The sequence below is a fragment of the Ischnura elegans genome, chromosome 5, assembly GCF_921293095.1.
Source record: "Ischnura elegans chromosome 5, ioIscEleg1.1, whole genome shotgun sequence".
In the NCBI taxonomy this organism is placed as follows: Eukaryota; Metazoa; Arthropoda; class Insecta; order Odonata; family Coenagrionidae; genus Ischnura; species Ischnura elegans.
In genome coordinates, this window is record NC_060250.1 from 106,247,717 (window position 1) to 106,268,441 (window position 20,725).

General features: G+C 37.9%; 1 non-coding gene across 1 annotated transcript; it reads left to right on the forward strand.

Moving 5' to 3' along the window:
- Nucleotides 1-20,481: 20,481 nt before the first annotated feature.
- Nucleotides 20,482-20,553, forward strand: Trnap-agg. The gene has a single exon. It is a non-coding gene; the product is annotated as a tRNA-Pro (tRNA).
- Nucleotides 20,554-20,725: the final 172 nt, after the last annotated feature.

Sequence of the window (20,725 nt, forward strand, 5' to 3'; positions counted from 1 at the left end):
TCAATTTATCAGTGTAATTTAGGTTTTATTATAAAGCGCTGTGATGTTACGGAAGGTATTAAAATTGCTGTAGCTTTTCATGGATTTTTTCCTTGAAGTGGGCTTTCTTGTTCCCAGTTTTTTCTCATTTAAAAGAATAGTTGAGGTTATATCGTAGGTCTTATCGATGAATCATTTAAATGAACGAGAAATTAAAATATTTCGAATTTTTTATGTGAAATAATTTTTATTCGTCATAGTTTTTTATATTTTTTCACGTGATGCCTTCAATTTTCATTAATGCGAACAAATATTAAAAAGACACTGTTTATCAAGAATGCCTGAATTTATCGCTTCAGGTAACGTGAGTGAAAGTGCATGCACATTTTTACTGTGTGTGACATAATGATTGTTAATGTAAAACATCCTCAGTCACCTAAGAGCCATTATGTTATCACTTTGTTTCATGGGTCATGGCGACTGATGAGTGGTCTCTGCTGCTTTCAGATACCATCACAAGCTTTTGATTTGTCTCTAAATATAGAGAGAGGCCCGCGATCGTTCGTATGACGCTGTAACTAGATTTTCTGTTGCAGTTATCGTTTGGACAGCACGTTAAAATCCAGACTTTGTAAAGCTTGCAGCATGATGAGTAAATTGATTACTTTCGCTGATTAAATCCTCTTGTTTTCGCGGATTGCGACATTAATGCGTTGCCCGGAGAGCAACACTCGATCCACTTGGCGCTGTCAAAATCGACCCTTTCCTTGTTACCCTTAATTACTCTTCTTTCAATTGGTGTCCGCGGCATCGAGGGGGAAGTCACCAAAGCCCTACCTTCATCCACTATTCCATCGTTAAATCGCTTTGCAGGACAAACAGCAAAGTTAGCCGATGATTGCATGAGCGTTTCCATGCCGACTTAATATTTAACTGGGGGAATAATACGACCCTGAACTGAAATGGGGAGGTAAAGTTTGGTGATGCATGCGGAAGTGGTTTTCAATTTCAAAGCCATGGAAAATCTGAGGCTTGTAAAGAAAGCTAATGTCACTCTGAAAATACTCATTAAAAATCGCTTTGTTGGATTCCGATTTATAGTTGTGCATTTTGTTCGTCATTCAGTTTAATGAGCCGTTAACGCCACTTATAGGCCTTATTGTGCTAGCTGTACATACGTTTTACTCGCTACTACAACCGTTGACGCGGATTTCCCCTTGCTTATCCCTTTAAATTTTTGTTTACGTACTTCCTCACCACCGTGTAAATTACAGATACGCCAAATGTAGTATAAATTATATACTCTATAAGAGTTAAAATTGAAAAATTAACCTGTCTCTTTTAAAGTACTTGTTGCTGTGGGTGAAAGAGTTTAGTCGGAACAATTGTTGTATTACTTCATTTTCTGTGCTAAAGATTTCGATGAGAGACTTGGTAGGTATGAAAAATTGTAATACACACCCTTTTTACACTAGATAGTGGGATTGGAAGTTGAAATCTAGCTCAGGAAATGGAAGAGAGCTAAAGCCTGAAGCATATTTTTGGTCATAATGAATAACAATGTCAAGTTAAATTTAATCTCTGAGTTGCTTCGTTGAAGTAATAGGAACAAGGAACATCAATTTATTTTTGCTTCGTATTTAAACGAGATTAGCCTCAAAATAAGCTTAAAGTATTTTGTTGCTTCCTATGAGTAATGTTAAAAGCGTGTCAAATGACGATAATAAGCGCCATGGTAATTGTGATGAATTTTTCTGTATTTGTTCGCATTTAAATGAAATAAGTTTTGCGTCGAAATTAGTTTTGCGCTTACTTTAGAGCAGATATTCCCAATGGGAGAGAGAAAAATAGCTGTATATTTAAGATTCCGGGTATCCACTAGGTGATGCCGTGTCGGTAATGTCGGTAAAGTATCTCAGGAAGTCGGTTATGTTCCAGTTACCTCTTGATCTTGAAATCGCTTAACTTGATCCTTCCTAATACTCCTCCACTCTAACAAGGACGCCTCCTGGAAGCATCTGACATTCGCAGTCTTTACGTAAAGGTTATCTTGCCAATAGATTCGTTATAAATAACGTAATAATGAATATTGAAGTTGTACATCAACCTCAGTGGGAGCCCTCTAAATTTTGGACTTAGGATTATGAAGTTAATTGTTAAAAAGTAAGTTCGACGATACCAAAATTTATATTATGCAATGTAGCATTTTTGCAAGATAGTGTATTTGCAAGACTTATTGCATAAATATTTTTCCAGTTGTATAGAACGGTAAGATGATCTACTCTGAGTTATGTAGGACTTCAAAATTCTTTCTCAACTCAGGAGCCTTCAAAGGGCGCTTAGGCAGCACTTAAAATTATGGGTTATATTATATGTACTCGCTTAGCTCGCTGGGGGGGCTCTGCCCCCCCTAGGCCCCCCCGAAAAAGGCCTTCGGCCTGTTATGCTCACTGTGGGAGGTCTTACACTTTTTGTTTGCTACTTGTTACTTAAGGATCGTTTACTTTTAAGCTGGCTAACTTAGGTATAAGCAATATTTCCACTTTCACGTAAAACGAGCGCATGGTACGTAGGCTACAATGTGAATGTAAATATTTATAAAGAGAAACGTTTTTCTGAGGGGCTAAAAAAGTAAAATAAATTTCTACGAGTTTCTCTAACTTATTCAATTCAAATACAAAAAACGTTGAGACCACGTTCCACTGTAACACCCAATGCATTAACGACTTTACGAATTACAATGAAAAACACATTTATTAATTATTTTCCACAAAACAACCAAATTCTTGATATACGAATAAGATGTAACAGCTGTTCCCCTTCGTAAGCGAATTACGTTGGGACTGAATATCAATATCTAGAAACAAATGCGCCTTAGCATGAATTGGGGCTAGTATAACGAATTTTATCGAAATATTATTTATCGTGATCGTGAATGATTTCACTTCAGAAATGCCTCTATTTAAAGTTTTAATGAATCGGGATACACAAATATCTCAGCTTTAATATCCAAAACGCAATGCGCAATAACTCTGGTGAGAACGGAGTGAGTAACGGATCACAGCCTTTGGTTTACAAGACATTGTGAATGTCAAGATTTCGATAATTTTCACAGTTGAATAACTTAGTCACTCAAGGAAACGTGATTAACGCAAGACAAATAATTGAATAAGAAATACCTTTATTTGCACTTATCTTCCATATTGTATTATTCACTGCCTATTCACTCCTGCAGCTCACGGATAACATTGTACATTAAAAAGGAAATTAACGGAAAAAAGAACGTAAACAAAAATAAAAAGTTATCACCATCACAAAACACGATAATAAAATCATTTTTACCAACCTATATTATGTAAGACTTGTTTAAAAGTCTTTCTACTACAATCGTGTATTGCCAACAAGATACGAACTATAGTCAACAGCACGAATCATATTTCTAATATGGCATTTAGAGCACTTGTTAACTTTGAAATTAATAACCACCACACTCTCGATGTAATATACCAAAAACAACAACTAATTTCTTACCTTACATTTCTCCGCTTTTGATTTGAATGCGCTTTCATTTAAACAGATGTTTGTTCTTGCGGAAAGAAGACGCAAAGAAATAGACACTTCAATTATTACTTTCTTAATTTCCTACCTTATATTTATCAGTTTTTCGTTTCATTTCCCTTATCTTCTTTCCCAATTTAGCTCCTCTTGTTTGCATAAACAAATATGTTGCTATGATAGTTCGTTTGTATGACTGGCGCCGCCATTGGAATTTGGTGGCCATTTTTTGAACTAATCCTCATACACTCAATTTTATACGAATAGACGGATAAATAATTGTAAATTTAGTGTTTTCATAATTTTTCCTGGGGTTTCAGACAATTTTAGAGGGGGTCTTCATTAGACTTTTTGCCGTATCTCGTCTCGTTCACCCCAAACATTTGTATACGTGAATGAATGAATGAATGAGTGGTCGTTAAGGGGCTTCATGTTATATAGATGACTGCGTATTTTGATGTGTTTCAGTTTGACCGTTATGAGCAAAACATCTGCGCGTCTAATGGTCGACCTGGTATATCTAATGTATCTGGTCTAAGGGATTTCACCCGTTTTCCATAATTCCAAACTTCTCCTTGTTTCTCCGTTTCCTTACCTCATTCGCATGAACCCGTTGATGTACCTCATTCTCCCTTCTGCTGTTTTGCCCCAGAAGGGTCTCCAAAATATACCCCGAGTAACCCTTCACCGTGGGCCACACAATCCTAGGGCTCTTTTCCCCCCGCCTTGTCGCCGGCCAATCTATTCTCCTCCGTTGCTCCCTTCGCTTCCCGGTCATCGTTTTTGCCTTCTCTTAGGTGAGGTCGTACATAATCCGAAATGCGACGAAGAATAGAAAAAATAGTCTCTCCTTTCCCCCATCTTGAGCATGGAATGGTGGCCTTTTCGAATTCTCTGGGTTTCATTGTTGACCGGACCGCTGTTTTTTCGTCCGATTACACCCCGATTTTCCTTCCTGGCGAATGCAGGGTTGCAAAATGTGATGCACGGAACGGCGAGTTTTTTGCCCGCTTGGGGACTTCGTCTCCCTTCCCTCTCTATCTCTCGGCATCCGAAGCTGACCGTAAATTTTGGACGCTCGCATGAGGTGGTCGAATTGCAAGGCGTTGGCAGTTCACGGCGTAGGTCCCACTCCTCGACAACCACCCCTTGCTTGTCCTCGACCGAGTTCACGTAACTAAATTGCATGGTGAATGCATGGTGCCTGTTTATACGTATGAATACGTATAGATCTGAGTAGGGGATGGTATGATGAATTTAAAAAAATCTTGATGATGATTGATACTGTGATCGTTCATTAATTTTTTGCTATAGATGTATTTTTACAATTCTTCTCCATCGTCTGATTGTTTACAAATATATAATTATAAATTAAAAAGCGTTTTTGTTTCTAGTGACCAAACTACTATCTCTTTTCTAATATCAGTATGGAGCAGGTGACATTGATCGTATATAAATTATCGAATCGAAATCAGTATAATTTCGCGAAATCTCAAATTTTATTCTCAATTATATTTAAACTGACTGTTATGAAATTTTATGCTTTGGTAATTTAAGGAGGTAAAAATCTCTATTGCTGCTTTGGCCCATCTTTCTCTTATTCTATAGTATTCATGTCTAATGTTCTCTACTCTTCAAGTTGTGGCATGAGTGTGATTAGCTATGAGATCAACTTAACGAAATATGAGAGAAGGTAGCGTGGAACATAATTTGCCGTTATTTTAATTGGAAATGCGTTTGAGGTTGCGATTGTTTGTATCGTGTACAAATAACCAATTACCCTATTAAAATCGATTTTCCATTATTCTTCTAAAGTTAAATTATCTATCGGACCCTTAAATGCTATGGTGTGTTAAAATTATGTACGTATGATGTCTCCATGTTCCTGGGCTTCACCGCGTGGATTTTTCTTTATGACGACAGTTTCTCCGGTATTCCAACCGGCGTCTTCAGGTCGACCTGAAGACGCCGGTTGGAATACCGGAGAAACTGTCGTCATAAAGAAAAATCCACGCGGTGAAGCCCAGGAACATGGAGACATCATCTAGACAACGCCGCGGAAAACTACGCATCAACTTATGTACGTATATCTATTCCCACGCTGAATATAATCCGCTACAGAATTGTTGATTCTGAATAGTGAAAAAATGCTTGGGATGAAGAGGCAAATTATTCTTTTTCAAATTTTCCGTCGTGTTGACACTCAATCCCAGCGAAAGTTGAGTAAATTGTACTACTCTCTTTATTTAAAACTCAATTTCGCCAGTTGAAGTTCCGCGTAAGTATTTGAAGTGAGTTCTTTGGTCTCTTGTAACTTTCTTTTCATTCCGTCAGCTTAGATTGCATTAATGCTCCTCGGAAAGGACTAAATAAATCTACGATAGGCAAGGCTGGTAAGGATGAGGTAGGAGCCGACTATGTAACTCCCAAAAAGAAAACTACCCTTAATTACAGAAGCGTCTCGTCGTATACCATGAGCCGTGCATTTAATAGCGGCAGCTATGCAGGAATTCTTTTATTTTTTCTTAATTGCTTGGGCATATTCTCTCAAAGGACGAAGTCGAGAGCGTAACGGTAAGGATTGGGATATGGAGGGTTTTAGGCCTATCATATTTGTCGCTGCACAAAATAGCGGCGATAATTTACATGAAATTGCGCTTATAAATGCGCTTTCTGGAACAAGATCGTCGTTAAGAACGTGAGGAAGTGAAAAATATGTGGTGAAGAGGGGGTTTCAGAACGCCGCCGTGGGGTAATGTCCTTGGCCTGCAATGCCCCCGCGCATAATGCACCCTGATAGTGATTCAGCCCCGTGCCGTTATATTCAAACCCCCCCCCCCCCCCTTCATTCCTCCCCGGGTTTTTCGTGCTTTAATTAACGACCTCAAAGAGCCGAGGGTGTTAATGAAGAGGTGGAGGTCGGAAAAGGGGGCGTGGCGCATTAAGCAGTGGGAAGAAGGTTGTAAGTCGCCAAACACGAGGGAGGAAAAAAATCAGCGGGCCAAGGGTAAGTAGTAGTGTGTGCGGGCGGCGAGGGGGTGGGCCAGGAGAGGCTAATGGGTGGAAGTGTGGAATAGGAAGTATGGGGGGGAGTCAGGGCTTTAGTCTCCCTACCCTCCCCTCATTTCCTCCCCCTCCCACCCTTTGTTACGCTCTTTCCTTATCGCCGCTTTCTCTCCGCGTTAATTCTTTCCTTTTACGCAAATGCTTGCGCAAGTAATTGATACGGCAACATCAAGAAACTCAACTTGATGGAATGGTTCCATGATTGCGAAAGAAGAGTTTTCAGTGTTCCATTCAAACGAGATGTTATAACGCTAAAAACATCTCCGCTTTTCTTCATTTTCAAAGAAGTGTCAGCCGCACTTACTTTTGTTATCATGAGAGAAATAAAGGGAGAAAATTCTAACGAAATTCATCTTTTTATCAGGAAATATGCCTGTTATTTATTTTTTCCATATGAAGTTGGTAATGAAATCACGTTACCTTGTGCTCTTTTCTTAGCGTTAAATAAATGCTCTGCTGTAATGGAAGAGGTTAAATTCTGGGAAGCAATTTTTTTCTAATATTTTTATATTTAAATAATTTGCAGTAGAATATATTAAATTAGCATAATGCGGTATGTTTCCATTATTTTTTCTTCTGGTTCATGAATGATAGAGAAATTTGTGGAATAAGCCCTGACTTTTGATTTATTGCTTGAAAATGACATCTTCAGTTTCATTTATCATAGATTTGCCTACGTTATAGAGTACTCTTATGGAAATTTCACCATGAAAATAATCGCCATCAATTCAATCCAAACATTTCATATCAACAGCCTTATTTACAACCATCAACACTCGCTGTACTTTCGAATTTGAAATTTATACTATAAAAAGTGCTACCAATAGTCATTCTAGCCTCCTTCTATTGGTTGAGTAGACAATTTCAGTGGATGATTATAATAAATTGTTTTCTATGAATATCTATTTATATTGAGTGAGGTATCTAGTTTATCGTTTTTCTTTGCTGGAAAAATGTTTTTTTTTTTAGTTTTTAAATGGAAAAAGTTTTTAAATTTAATACTTTCCGGTATATCTGGAAATTAAACATCTTTTGCTTGAAAAATATAGCAGATATTCAGGGAAGTTTTCCAAAAAAATATTTCTTTCTGGTAATTTTTTAATTAGTATCTAGCTTTGTCCGCAAAGGAAGAATGAATTTGATAGTACCAGTTTTGATTCCGAAATTTGCTTAATATTTCGTGTGTGACAATGATGGAAAATTCATGATAACTCGTACATATAAATATAAGAGGAGGAGTGAAGTACTCTCTGTAGTTTTTTATCATTCACTCTACATTCTGGTTTGCTTGCACGATCATTCATGTAGTCTGTTAGGAGTTAGTAATGAAGAGTAATCTTATAGTGTTTATCTGAAAATGTCGTAGTCCTTCGAGGAAATTAATGTGATATTGTCATTAGGTAGTTGAGTTTCTTTGTGAAGTGTTTCAATGTTAACTCGCCATTTGTTTAAATATTTTGTATCATGATTTTCGTTAGCTTCATTGGAATTCGATCCTTTACCCCCTGAACATTGCAACATAATTTCTATTGGTAGGCTGTTTGTAGTATTGTTTGTGTTGCACAAATATGGAGCTGATGAGGAGGACCTTAATAACCCCAGTTCATTAAAAGTTATGGAAATTCAAATAACGGTCTACGAATAAGTAGGTAACTATTATCGTAGCTCTTACTGTTGCAAATTAGTCTTTTTGAACATTTATCACCCTGAACTTGCCCAGCTGTAGCATATTCTTTTAACCTAAGTGAGTATTCCATTAATAGCAAGAATTTTTTTCAACTTGGTAGTATAGGAGAGTATACATTTATCGATTTAGTAAATTATATTCATATTTTGAGTTTTTGAAGTTAAGTTCTCTATTTTAAATGAAATGGAAGGAAGACTTGCGTTTTCTTAGTTACTTACGACGTTTATAAAAACCCCTATTAATATTCCCATTGAGTACGGTCATTCAATAATATTTTAAGTTGATTTTTTTTTCGGATTTCTACCCAATTTTTCAGGCCTAGAAATATTGAATTTGTGTATTCATATTGAGTCCGTCCACTCACACCGTCGGCAAACAGTGCGACGCAGCGGAAGTCGTCGCCATATTACCCTCGACCCCTATCTTCAACCTACCGACTTGTCCCAATCCGTCCCCGGCCAAACGCCAGAGATTCTACGGTCAAGAGTTATACCTTCTTTTGGGAGTTCAATAGTTGGACCGCCACCACATCACCTCTCCCCCTCCACTCTCTTACTTCTTGTCAGTTTGTTCTCCCGTTCGATCAGTCGCTTTCGCTGACTTGTCGATAGCCTCAAGGGTGAAGGCAGCGTGGGGCTTTCACGGGGATTGGGCAGGGAGGAATTGGAAGTTGAAGGAGTGGTGGGGAGCTAACCCGGTATATTGTTCCTCCGCCAGGGTGACAGAAGGTGGAAGAATGAAGTCGTGGATGGACCTGAATGGGAAGAGTGTTCGGGAGGGGACTCGAGTATCTGTCCTTGTGACTTCTCCGAATGGTGTGAGCTTGTGCCGAGTGTTCTCCGACCAGAAAGCGGAAAGGGGGTGCAAAATTCAGGACGGGGTGTAGAGAGAAGTGCGGGGTGGCCGAGGGAGAAAATAGAGCGATTTCAAAAAATGGCTCGAAATGTTTCTTTCGAAAGTAGCTGCTATCCTGAGAAATTAACTCTCCTGCCAAATCATAATCCCATTTTCCAGTCACCGGTTTTACCCATGTTTCTCAGTTATGCCTCTTTAACTCCCGAAGTTTAGTTTTTGATAGCGTGAGTACAATTAATTACGCGTGTACTAAGTGTAATTACGCGTATACTAAGACAATTACTCAACTGGGAAAAGAGTAGATATCGCTGTTAAGTACTTTGTTAATCGAGTCTTTCATTGTTAGTAAAAATTTAAGCGTGCGTATAGATATTTTATCCTCGTATTCACTATAAAATTACCATGAAAATTCATTAGTTGTTACGTTAAGTTAACATATTTTTTACGAGTTATTTTTAGTATACATCCATTAGGTGTAAATATTACATCTTCATAACTAATTTATAAATATGGGTCAAATTGTTTAATTATCGTTTTATTTGCTGCTTGTGATTTAGAAAAATTATGTGAAACACATAAAAATGCAGATCCTTTTGTTGCTAAACATAGTGTTAACTTGATGGCGAAGCAATCTTCGCTCAAAATACATCATAGCGTGTATTTTCGTGAAAGCACCCACGAATTTTAATGCGCAGGCATCTGATTTGTTTATCTGAATAGCTGCCTTTCTCTAGCTTCTTTTATTTATATTCTGCGTGGTGTTTAATCTAACCTTGGAGATAGCCTGTTCAGAAAATTATGCTCAATCCTCACTATTTTACTTAAGAAAGAAATGGCCAATGTATCTAACACCGTGTGATAGAAATTAAGATAAGATAATCCGGTTACCTGTCGCTATAGTTTTAATTCTTGGGAGTTGAATACCTTACCTTTGGGGAGTTAAGGGAAATAAAATTAATTTATCCTATGTCCACCTTTGAAGGTACTAAGACAATAAATCAACTGGGAAAAGAGTGGATGCCTCAGTTACTCGGCTAGCTGAGTCTTTCATTGTCAGTACAACTAAGCGTATGTGTAGATATTTTGAAATTAAAGGTAAAATCCTCATATTTACTATTATATCATTGTAAAAATTTGCCAGTTGTTAAGTTATGTAAATGTATGTTTTTATACGAATGTCTGCATCCTATTTCATCTACAATATATCTCGGTCTATGTCCTGAATATGAAAAATTGTGAATTCCGGGCGTAAATTTTACATCTGGTCGTTAAAAGACTGTTTTGAATATTTGAGAAAACGTCGACGATAACCCGAGGAAATGTTTTTTTAAATTCAACTCACAAGTTTTTTTTCTCCGTGAAACGCCCAGTATCGCATCCCATGGAAAATCTGATTTCACTTTTCACGGAATACTTTCCTCAGTCTCTTTCATCTCCATGTCACTCGTCCCATTCAACGTTCGTTCTCTGGGCGTGAAAAAGCAGAGGGTCGCATTTCTCAAATGAAAGGCACGTATGCTCACTTGACGATTCTCCGACCGCTTTATCCAAGCGTAATACGTGTGCCCGGTCGTTAATCTCTTTCCGAGGATTAGGCGCCCATTTATCTGCCTCTCTCTCTCTCTTTCTCTCTCTGCTATTCATTTTCTCCTCTGTTGGATTTGCTCTTCACCTCGTACCTTTAACTTCGGCCATGCACCTTGGTCCGAGAAATCGCAGTTCACCTTCCTTTTGTCCCTAGATGGGTGTGAAAAATCGACGCTTGCAGTAAGGAAAAATAATAAATTAGCGCCAAGAGTTCCCTTACCTACGTAAAATCCTGGTGGTTTATTTTTTTTTGACCTATCATTCATACCCAAATCCCATTTGTAGTCCCATGGTAATGAAAGTAATTTACCTCAGTAAAATTTGACTGGGCCTGTGAGTTATTGCTCATTTTTATGTTAAAAGACAGGGATTTAGAGGAACATTGAAATTGAAGGCTTATTTCGCCGTACCTCTGTATTAAAATTTCAAGGGCTCCAATTGGACATAACAATAGCTCATGGAATATCTGGATCGGTGAGTTATTGTACATTGAGGTTCAAAGCTTCAAATTCCTGAGTTTCAATTGGATACGACTGTAGCCCTTAGAAATCTGGGCCGGTGAGAAAATGCACTTGTGTTATCTGCCTTTAAATAATAATAACTCAGCGGCCCATATTTCTAATGGGCTACAGTCATTTCCTGCTGAAAGTCACTGAAGCCTTGAACCTCACTGAAGCTGTATGGCAACAAAAATGACTAACGCCATCGGAACTTTGGTCGGTAAATCATTAAAACCCTATGAAATATTGGTATGCTCAGTTTCATTTCCTCGTTCTAGGTATATGAAAGGTCGAAAAAAATTATTAGCCTCTCAATAGTCAAAAGCAACAAAATTTATAGTGATACAGTTATCATTCTGCGTATCTGCATACATTATTTCCATGGTATGTGGATTGAAAGCTTAGGTTACCAGTGGCGGATTTGGAGAGGGGAGTAGCCAATTTACGCTAGATAAAATGTTTATTTTTTTGCACCCCCATTACTGCTGGGAGGTTACCCTCCAACTTTCTATCTTCCCCTTGTACCTATCCTGGATCCGGCGCTGGTCATCACTAGAGATTTTCAGGTCAAAAATCGACTCCTGCTGACAGCATCCCCTGTTGTGAAATATTGTTAGGACTTGGTGCCCAAGTTGGAGGGGTATTCGAGGAAATTCTTGGCTGGGAGGACTGAAGGAAGGGAATAAGCGAAGAGAGTTGGAGGAGGATTTATTAAATAAAAGGAAAATCCCGGGACGCTTACTCTTGGCTACTATGTCTCAAGTGTGACGGGGCATTAGGGCTGGCTCGCAGTGGGATGTGCTGCCTGGCGGGGTGAGGAAAGCCACCGGCTGAGCTTATGCCGTCTGGCGTTCTCAGGGTGGGTGCGCGAAATCTGTGTGTGTGTGGACCTCATGGTCGTTTTACACGTTCTTTATTACAGTACGTAAGGTCCAACTAATTCAAGCATACTGAAAATCGTGCTTAAGTAGGTAATCATACTTGTCGAAATTACAATATTTATGCTAAAATATTGTCTTATTCTTTCGTCTTGATTTCGCATACTATCCAGTTCGTTGGCTGGTCAGGCATCGCTCTCTTGCCCGTTGAAATAGGCCCCCAGTACCTCTAATTGCCATCCAATCCTTGACGTTGTGTGCCCTTGAGCATTTTCATCTCCCTGTTGGGCGCTATTCTTAACTCTCCCTTTCAAATTCGGGCTATCAAATGTTGCTTACGTGGTTTAAACTCACATTTATATATTTGCCTATACCTGAGAGTCTGAATCAGTTGTTAGGTTTATAATAAATAGGTATTGATTAAACAAGAGTCACTTTTTCTTATGCATTTAAATAGTACCTTGCATGGAAATTCTATCGGAACTGAGAAGAGCAATAATTCGGAATTAAAATCCGATTCTTGAATATGATGACCAATCAAAGGCACTCTGGTGCGTTCAGTGTTTTCATAAAATAGCATGATATGAAATCGAAAATTCGATAATACAAAGTTTGACTTCAGAATTCGAATACTTACCTGCTCTTTTCTGACGTGTCTTTCTTTATTGATCCCTTCCTATTGCCGTTGTGCTTGTTTTATTTCTCATTTTCTCATTTAATCCATTTCGGCCCACCATAGCCATGTGGGTACAAACAACCATTCCGAGGAAATAAGGTCCTTGAAGAAAACTCGCACTCCTTTTTGCGGTCAAACTGTCACAAATATATTGTTGAAACTTGTACTAACCTAATCCACGCATTAGTTTATTTTTGAAGCCGGTATAAATAAGCCCACTGGCGGAAAGGGACACAATAATGAAGTAGGTGAAGTGGAGGAGTAGGAGAAAGAGGAACGATGTGCAAGATGTGGCGGGCGTAAAAGTAAAGAAACTTATTGATGTTAAGCGGAGGAGAGTAACGGTTGGGGTTTGGATTGGGGGAGTAATGTTTGGGGAGTGAATGTTAAAAACCACTATCCAAAAGGAAAAATTAATATGGCCATTTACTGTCAGTAAATTACATGCAAGCATAGTAAAGGTAAACAGAAAATGACATTGTATGGATAGTGTTTACATTCCTGCATCCCAAAGTATGGTTTCCCTAAATATTTTTCCTTCATTTCAAGGTAACACGTAGAAATTGTACAGCATTAGATTATTAGATTATGACATCGTTACCAACCACTTTAGATATATGGCTGCGTGTTAGTTTGAAGAAACAAGTGGATATATCCCCAAAATATTGTACTGTATTACTAAAGACGATCATAGGAGCATTGCACCTACAAATTTTCACAATTTTAAGTAGAACATTTTCTGGGCGGATATGGGTTAAAATGACTCAAATCGAGCATTTTTCGGTGAACAATAGATTAAGATGTCATGAAAGAAGCATGCGAAGAAATGTGTGTGACTCTAAGGGAGCTGAATGTTGGCTTCTAAGGACCTGTAATACCTCGCGTCAGAGCAGCGCGGAAATTTGATTGTGGAAAACACAGTATTTGTTTGACTGAGGCCAAGAGAGAAGGAAATATAGAGAGAGGGAAGTAAAAAAGGGATTTTTTGGCAGGGAATCACGGCGACGAAATTGCCAAGTGGCCTACATTTTCTGGGAAAGTTCAAAAATAGCTTGGGAATGGAAATGTGGGGATAGAATGGAGCGGAGAAGAATGTGGAGTCGGAGTGGAATGCCGTGTGGATTGTGTGTGTGTGAGGGTGATTCATCCCGCTTGGTGTTCGGTGGACCCTTTGCTTTCGAGGGAAAATGAGATGATTGGCCACAAGGACGCGCGAAGGGAATCCGGGGGTCGGACGACTCGGAGCATTACTACGTTCCAATTCGAAATTTGGCGGGACTGATTTTTCCCATCCCTGGCACGTGGTGACCCGGTGGATAGATCACTGGGCTGCTGACCGAGGTAGTTCGTGAGTTCGTATCACATAGATAAACAGGGTGTTTTAGGAGAAACCTGGAATAATTCTAGAGGTAATAGGGGAGACAATTTTAAGAATTTCTTGTCCATAAACGTGGGGTCGTAATTCTTTACTTACTGAGTTATGGTAATGCATGCTTGTATTTGGGTGCACTTTGCAGTTACCATGAAAACGGTAGTATCCAGCTTTTTCTACGTTTTATTTAATACTTTGGAATCAGGATATGAAACAATTATGGCTGGCCGAAAATGTGCGATTATAATTGCCTTAAACTATTAATCATAAAATGGGCGAGACTGCGTAATCGTGTTGTTGATATTTGACCAAAACTCTCGTTTAATTAAGTTCAAAGATAATTATTAATGATTAAACTTGTCACCCTACCACCTCCTTCATTATTGCAGATTCCTCCAGAAATATCCTCTTTGTTACAGAAGAGGGAGTATTAGGTACTTAGTGAATGCGCAAAGATGGCAGTGTCTGATTGCGTTGAAATCATGTGGTATTTATTATTATTATTGAAGTATTCTTTCGGTTAAGGTGGGGCTATGTGGAGCATATCACGAATTACCTCGGCATGTTTATGTCCTAAGTCGGACTTTTCTTTTCAATTCACAGCCTCTTACCTATCATTCTAAAGACCAATTGTTCGTGGATAAACTTTTCTCGTGATTCCTACCGGGTTAAAAATATCATTTTTGCCGACTAATCGAGCTCCTATTTGGGCCACTATATGAGCCCCGAGTCGAAGCACAAAATGTCGGCAAATTTCTGAGTTTTTAACCCGGTGGGAATCCTTAACATATTTACCCAACTTTATTCGCCGGGAAAACATCAAATCTTATTTTATTAATCATTTGATTATGTAATTTCTATAAATCTTCATCTCTTTCTTCTCTTCTTTTGCCAGCCAAAATTTCTTTCCTCTATCACGGTTTTTAACATTCCCTCCCCAAACATTACTCGCCCAATCCAAACCCCAGCCGTCACTCTCCTCCGCTTAACCTCTAGAATATTCCTTACTTCACCGCCCGCCATATCTAGCACATTGTTCCTCTTCCTCATATTCCTCCATTTCACCTACTTAATTATATTCACTTTCTATATTTGTTAAAAAATCAAATCAATTAAGTCGTACTTCCGCAACGTTTAGTTGAATTGAACCGTCAGCTTCTTTCACTAATTTTGCACCACTCCATTGTGAGCTAAACCGTTTAATTTAATTAATGGCTTGTAAACATTGAACCTTTATGTATTTCATGTTAATTGCCACTTTCTTCGTGATTGTTAAGTTGTACGGGATTTATTTTTCTCATCCCCGGAACGTGATCCCCAAATGAATAGATCTTTGAGCAACTGAGTAGGGTTGGTAAAGACTTCATATCATGGAGATATTAGAATTGAAAGGGAGTTATAGCTGCTATACATATGAAGAAATAATATTGCCTCGTCTGAGCGCTTGTTCAAGTAAATGGTGCCGGGCGCTTGTGGCTTCATGGATATGAGATGAAAAATTCTTTTAAAAATTGGAGGCAGCCACATCACAGCTTTGAACCCTTGAGATGAAGGGATCCATTTGCCTCTTTGTTAAAACCCTCAGCCCTGGCAAACCGCTAACCTGTTTTATAAACATGACTTGTATACACAGTTGCTTTCTTATTTGATCTTCGAATTTGTTGCCTTGTAGCTCTTTGTTGTATTATCTTTATGCTTCATTTTCAAGTCGTAAGCATTACAGATTTGAACAAGCAACATGATCTTTGAAGGGCATTCATCGATTGATTATTTTGAATAAAATGAAATTAGATTCAATAGTTGTGAATATTTGACTCGTCTTTGTAACGGAACAAAGCATTTTTTAAGCTTTGCCTACTGTCGTGGATTTTTTTACTCTTATTGTTAGTATTATGTTATAGCTCATACCTACTTAGGTTATTTACTCATTCAATATGTGTATTGTTGTATGCAATAATATAGCCACAATTAAGCGTGATTTCTTGTATTGAACTATGTTTCTGGAATTTAATAATACATATGTGCTGTCTAGGAATTCTTGTTTTATGATGCTATTCTTTTCCAAATCATGCTGCAAGATAATTCGAATCATTCAAGTAAAAAAGTTTATTTTGAGATTTATTAATCGACCCTCGTTACTTAAATTAATTTAATTTATGATGTTTAAGTTTTTGATAGTATATACGTAGGTGCTTTGTCGGATTAAGACGTACAATATGTGATGGAGACGTCATTGAAGAGATATTAAATTGACCAAATCCTTTTTTATCAAATTATTCCTAGTAAAAGTTGGAATTGGATTTATTTTAATTTAAAAAATTAACTCTTTAATAGCTTAAATGTTTTCTTTAATATCCTATCGATTTACATCGTGGCTTTCTATTTTCAAATCATTTTTATTCCCTTTTTTTACTTGCTATTCTTTTCCGTTCTGAAAAGCAGTTTCAATCCGTAAAAAGGCACTTATCTGATTGAAACGTCCCTCAATGCTTCTCAAAGGAAATGTGTCCGCACATTGGCAGAATTTTAGTTAAAAATAAATTTTGACTTCCCGTAAAGAGGAAAACCGCGTCAAAGGTTTGAGCAATAGAGGTAACGGTTTTGTCGGCTGGATGTAGGTATTATTTACCTCCTTTTTGACGTCTGGCTGGAAGGGAACTAGGTCAAATGCTACACGGGAAAAAGGATATGGTTGAAAAATGAAGTGCGCAGATGTTGATACGGTCAGCAATAGATCCAAATACAATTAAAGCGATATGTGGACCGTAGAATACGTAATGGTTCAAATGTCATTAATTGAAAGGAAAAATAAGTCCAGCGTTCGATGTTCGAGCCGAAGTTGGAGAGGGAAAACTGTTTTTTGTAGCAACGTTTAAGGCTATGAATTTTAAATAGCGAAGTTTATTGGCCGAGCTTACGTTATCAGTGAGAAGTTTTGAGTCCTAATTTATCGTTAATATCGTCTTTCTCCTATTCCCAAAACTATTTTTCACGATTATACTCGTTTAGAATGTTTATAGTGATTTTTCTTTAAGCTACTTTAAATAGTGCTGTTTTTATCAAACATATTTCCATTTCATGCGAAATATAAAGTAAATTCGCTGTTACGTAACTATTAAGAAGCAATCTTCCAAAAACTAAATACCGCAAAAGCAATTGTGTTACCCGGACCGTTAGAAACCACAGTAAATATTTGCATTCCAAATTTCCCTTTGAAGTTGGTATGGAATTACCGTGATGTGTTCATAACTAAGGATAAACGTATTTTCGAAGCTCTTGTGACGCTGAAATGGAACAGCCATGCGTGCATTTTAGTGCACGTTCGTCTCCCTAAACTACGACCTAGATTCATCGAGTTTTTGCGATAGGGTGCATTTAGTTTCGGGGTCGTGCAGTAAATGGATATGCGCAAGTGGGTGGATTTCCGTTCGACGTATGCCTCCTACACCATGGAGGAAAACATCCGAATCTAGGGCGTGCCGTGGAGGTGACTTTTGCATGGTGATATGTGACGTGATGAGATGCTTTTGTGCAGGAAATAGTTTAGAGAATTTCAGAGGCCGAATGATATGTGGGTCATTTTCAATGTTTATCGCTGTTATTTATGGCTATTAAATTTTTGTGAAATAAATATTTCAGCTAGTCTGTTTCCTTTTTTGTTGCAAGAGAATTTAAGTTTTGGGCATAACTATGCGTTTCATTTCAAATTTCATCCCGTATTGTATTTCGTAATCTTCAGAGTTCCTTAAGGCCTAAGTGTCATTCTATTAAGATATAAAGCGGATAATTATGTGAATATCTTTCCACGAAGATATAGTATTTTAATTTTCTAAATTTAATTTAAAAGTTTCAATAAAACTTTCAGTTATGATATTTGATACGTACATTGAATATTGTGCCTTTATGTATGAAGCTACTATGGACTTCGCTTCATTATCTTAAACATAGCTGTGACTTCGTTGACAAGCTGATTGTTCGACGAAGGTGATTGGGATCGATTAAAAATTTGCGTAAAATTAGTATTGTAAGTAATATTTCTAATTTTATGGCCTAGAAAATCAAAAATGAATATATCCTATAGTGCTTGAGAATAAAATATACAATCCGTGCAGATTATGTTCGTTTCTCATACCTCTTGTGATTGTCTAAAGAGGAATTCCCCCTTCTGTTATCCGTGGCAATGATTTTATGCGTAGTTTATAATATAGGTACTCTAATGAATATTAGATATTCCAATACCTCTTGGGCGCACACATTACCATTTAGTGAGTACGTAAAAGTCCTGTTTTTCACATCAACGTGTTTGAAATGTTGATTCTACGAGTTTATTTTTATAATCAATGGCTTGAGGCTATAACACACCGACACGCAGATACTACGCGTAGTTTCGTCGCTGCCCTGTGGCCGATTTCGCGAATTTTAGCGAATGCCTTCACCAAATCACGCAAAAGAGTGCAATTTTTGAGTCAACTTTTGTTCTCCATATTGCAACGCAGCTTTGAGAAAAATATTTACGATTACTCCAGAGATTCTGATGCCAAATTGGTGTCTGAGTTAATGTGCGTACACTTGGCTTCCTCCCTCGTTGGCGGCAAAAAATGTTGGCGCCGTGACCGTTGCCAGGGATAAAACCAAATAAATCAACTTTGTATGCTTAGAGTGTCGAAGTTTCAGGGAAATAAAGCGGCTAGCAAGAAATTTCGTGTAACGCGTGGAAAGGCTACTGTAGTAAATAATAGGCCTTTTTGAATTTGGTAGATAATTTTTTGCATGACACATGCTCACATTTAACAACCAGCCTTCTCGGAAACGCTCACGTTTCGAATTTTCCTAACCGACGTACAAACACACATTGATATTATGTTTTTAGCTTTGAAAACCCCCTTAATTACTTATGATTTATAATTTTATCCTTTCATTATCATTAGCCAGTTAAAAAATATATTTGTTGATTATTGAATTAATCAATTGCTTTTGCATCATACTATAAAAAATGAAGGATTGATGTTTTGACGGATAAAATTCAGGAAACAAGTCAAAGAAGGCTATTCGGACTTTCAGCCGTTTGGTCTCTCTCCATTCTTCCGACGTTTCGAAACTCGAGTCGTGTTCCATCTTCAGAGCTGAAGATGGAACGTGAAGATGGAATATCCTCATCCCTGAAGATGAAACATACTTCGAGTTCCGAAGCGTCGGCACTTCGGAGAGAGATATCCGGCTGGAAGCCCGAATAGCTTTGACTATATTCTCCGGGAAATTATCAGATCTTACTTCAGGAAACCACTTCAGATAGTTGATAGTCTCTGAAAATACTCAAAATCAACTAAAAAAGGGCAACATAATGACTTCCAAGCTCTTTCTTGAAAATAAAAAGCTTTTTCATTCCATTGAGAAACTTCTCATAAAAGATGAATAGCCAATTAATGGGATAGGTTTTATAAATTCATGGCGATTGATAATTTTTTAGTCTTTTCGGATTCGTGATTACTCACTAAATTAATCTTAAGAATACATTTAAAGTGCTTTTTATGTTGTATTTAATCTGTCTATCAACTGTGAAATCATCTTCATCCATATTTATTATTTATATTTATCCCTTGCTTAGCGAAACGTATACGGTATGAAAAAATGACACTTGTCTGTAGTGTGGCTCAATCACTATTGACCTGATTTTTTTGTTTTTTGAGTTTGTGCAGATATATTTGTTTTACGGTCCTCCATCTCTTCATTTTATATTGGAAGTCTTTCTTGGAAAATGCTTGAAAAAAATGCTTGATCATTAGCGATAGCACTTGAGCGTAGGCAGTATGCGTATTCCTCAATCCATTGCTCTAAACTTTACCTATACTTTTATTTATTCAGACTCGATACTACGAGTAATATTGCGGAGAGCTGATATATTAAAGAACGCTTTACTGAGTACTATTGTCGGTTATGGTAATTGGTTCCTAATTTTCCCTCTTGAACCTGAAATGGCCGTTGATCTCACTGCCCAATGTTTTAGTTCATCAAACGTGACCAGGTGTAGACGGGGGTCCTCACAATCCCCATACTGTAATCTGTTGAGGAATGTCGTGAATGTTTATGTGCCCCCGGTCTAACGATTGTGATACCCAAATAAAATTCCTGACGTGCCGTTACTGGACGGATGTCGCCGGTCTTGAAACGCAGTGGGGCCACGCATGATCACCTAAGGCCAGGAGGCATGGAGGCACTTTCTCTTTTACCTTACACCCCAATGTATATTTTCGTCGAGAGAAGAAATCACTGGCGTTTCGGCTTTCGAGTTTCGAAATTACTTCTTGAAGACTGTTGTTCTCAACATCGGCTCGTTGGTCTAGGGGTATGATTCTCGCTTAGGGTGCGAGAGGTCCCGGGTTCAAATCCCGGACGAGCCCAATTTTTTTTGTTTCTGATTGTGCGAGTTATCAATCGAACCACGAGTTGTTGTTTGGGGTGGAATATTTAACTCGTTGGCTATTACATTTTCCAAGCCTTTTTTCGTTGCAGTTTTTTAGTTTCAGTCGAGTAATGGTGGCGAATCAAAATTACTCATCATAATTTGATGAG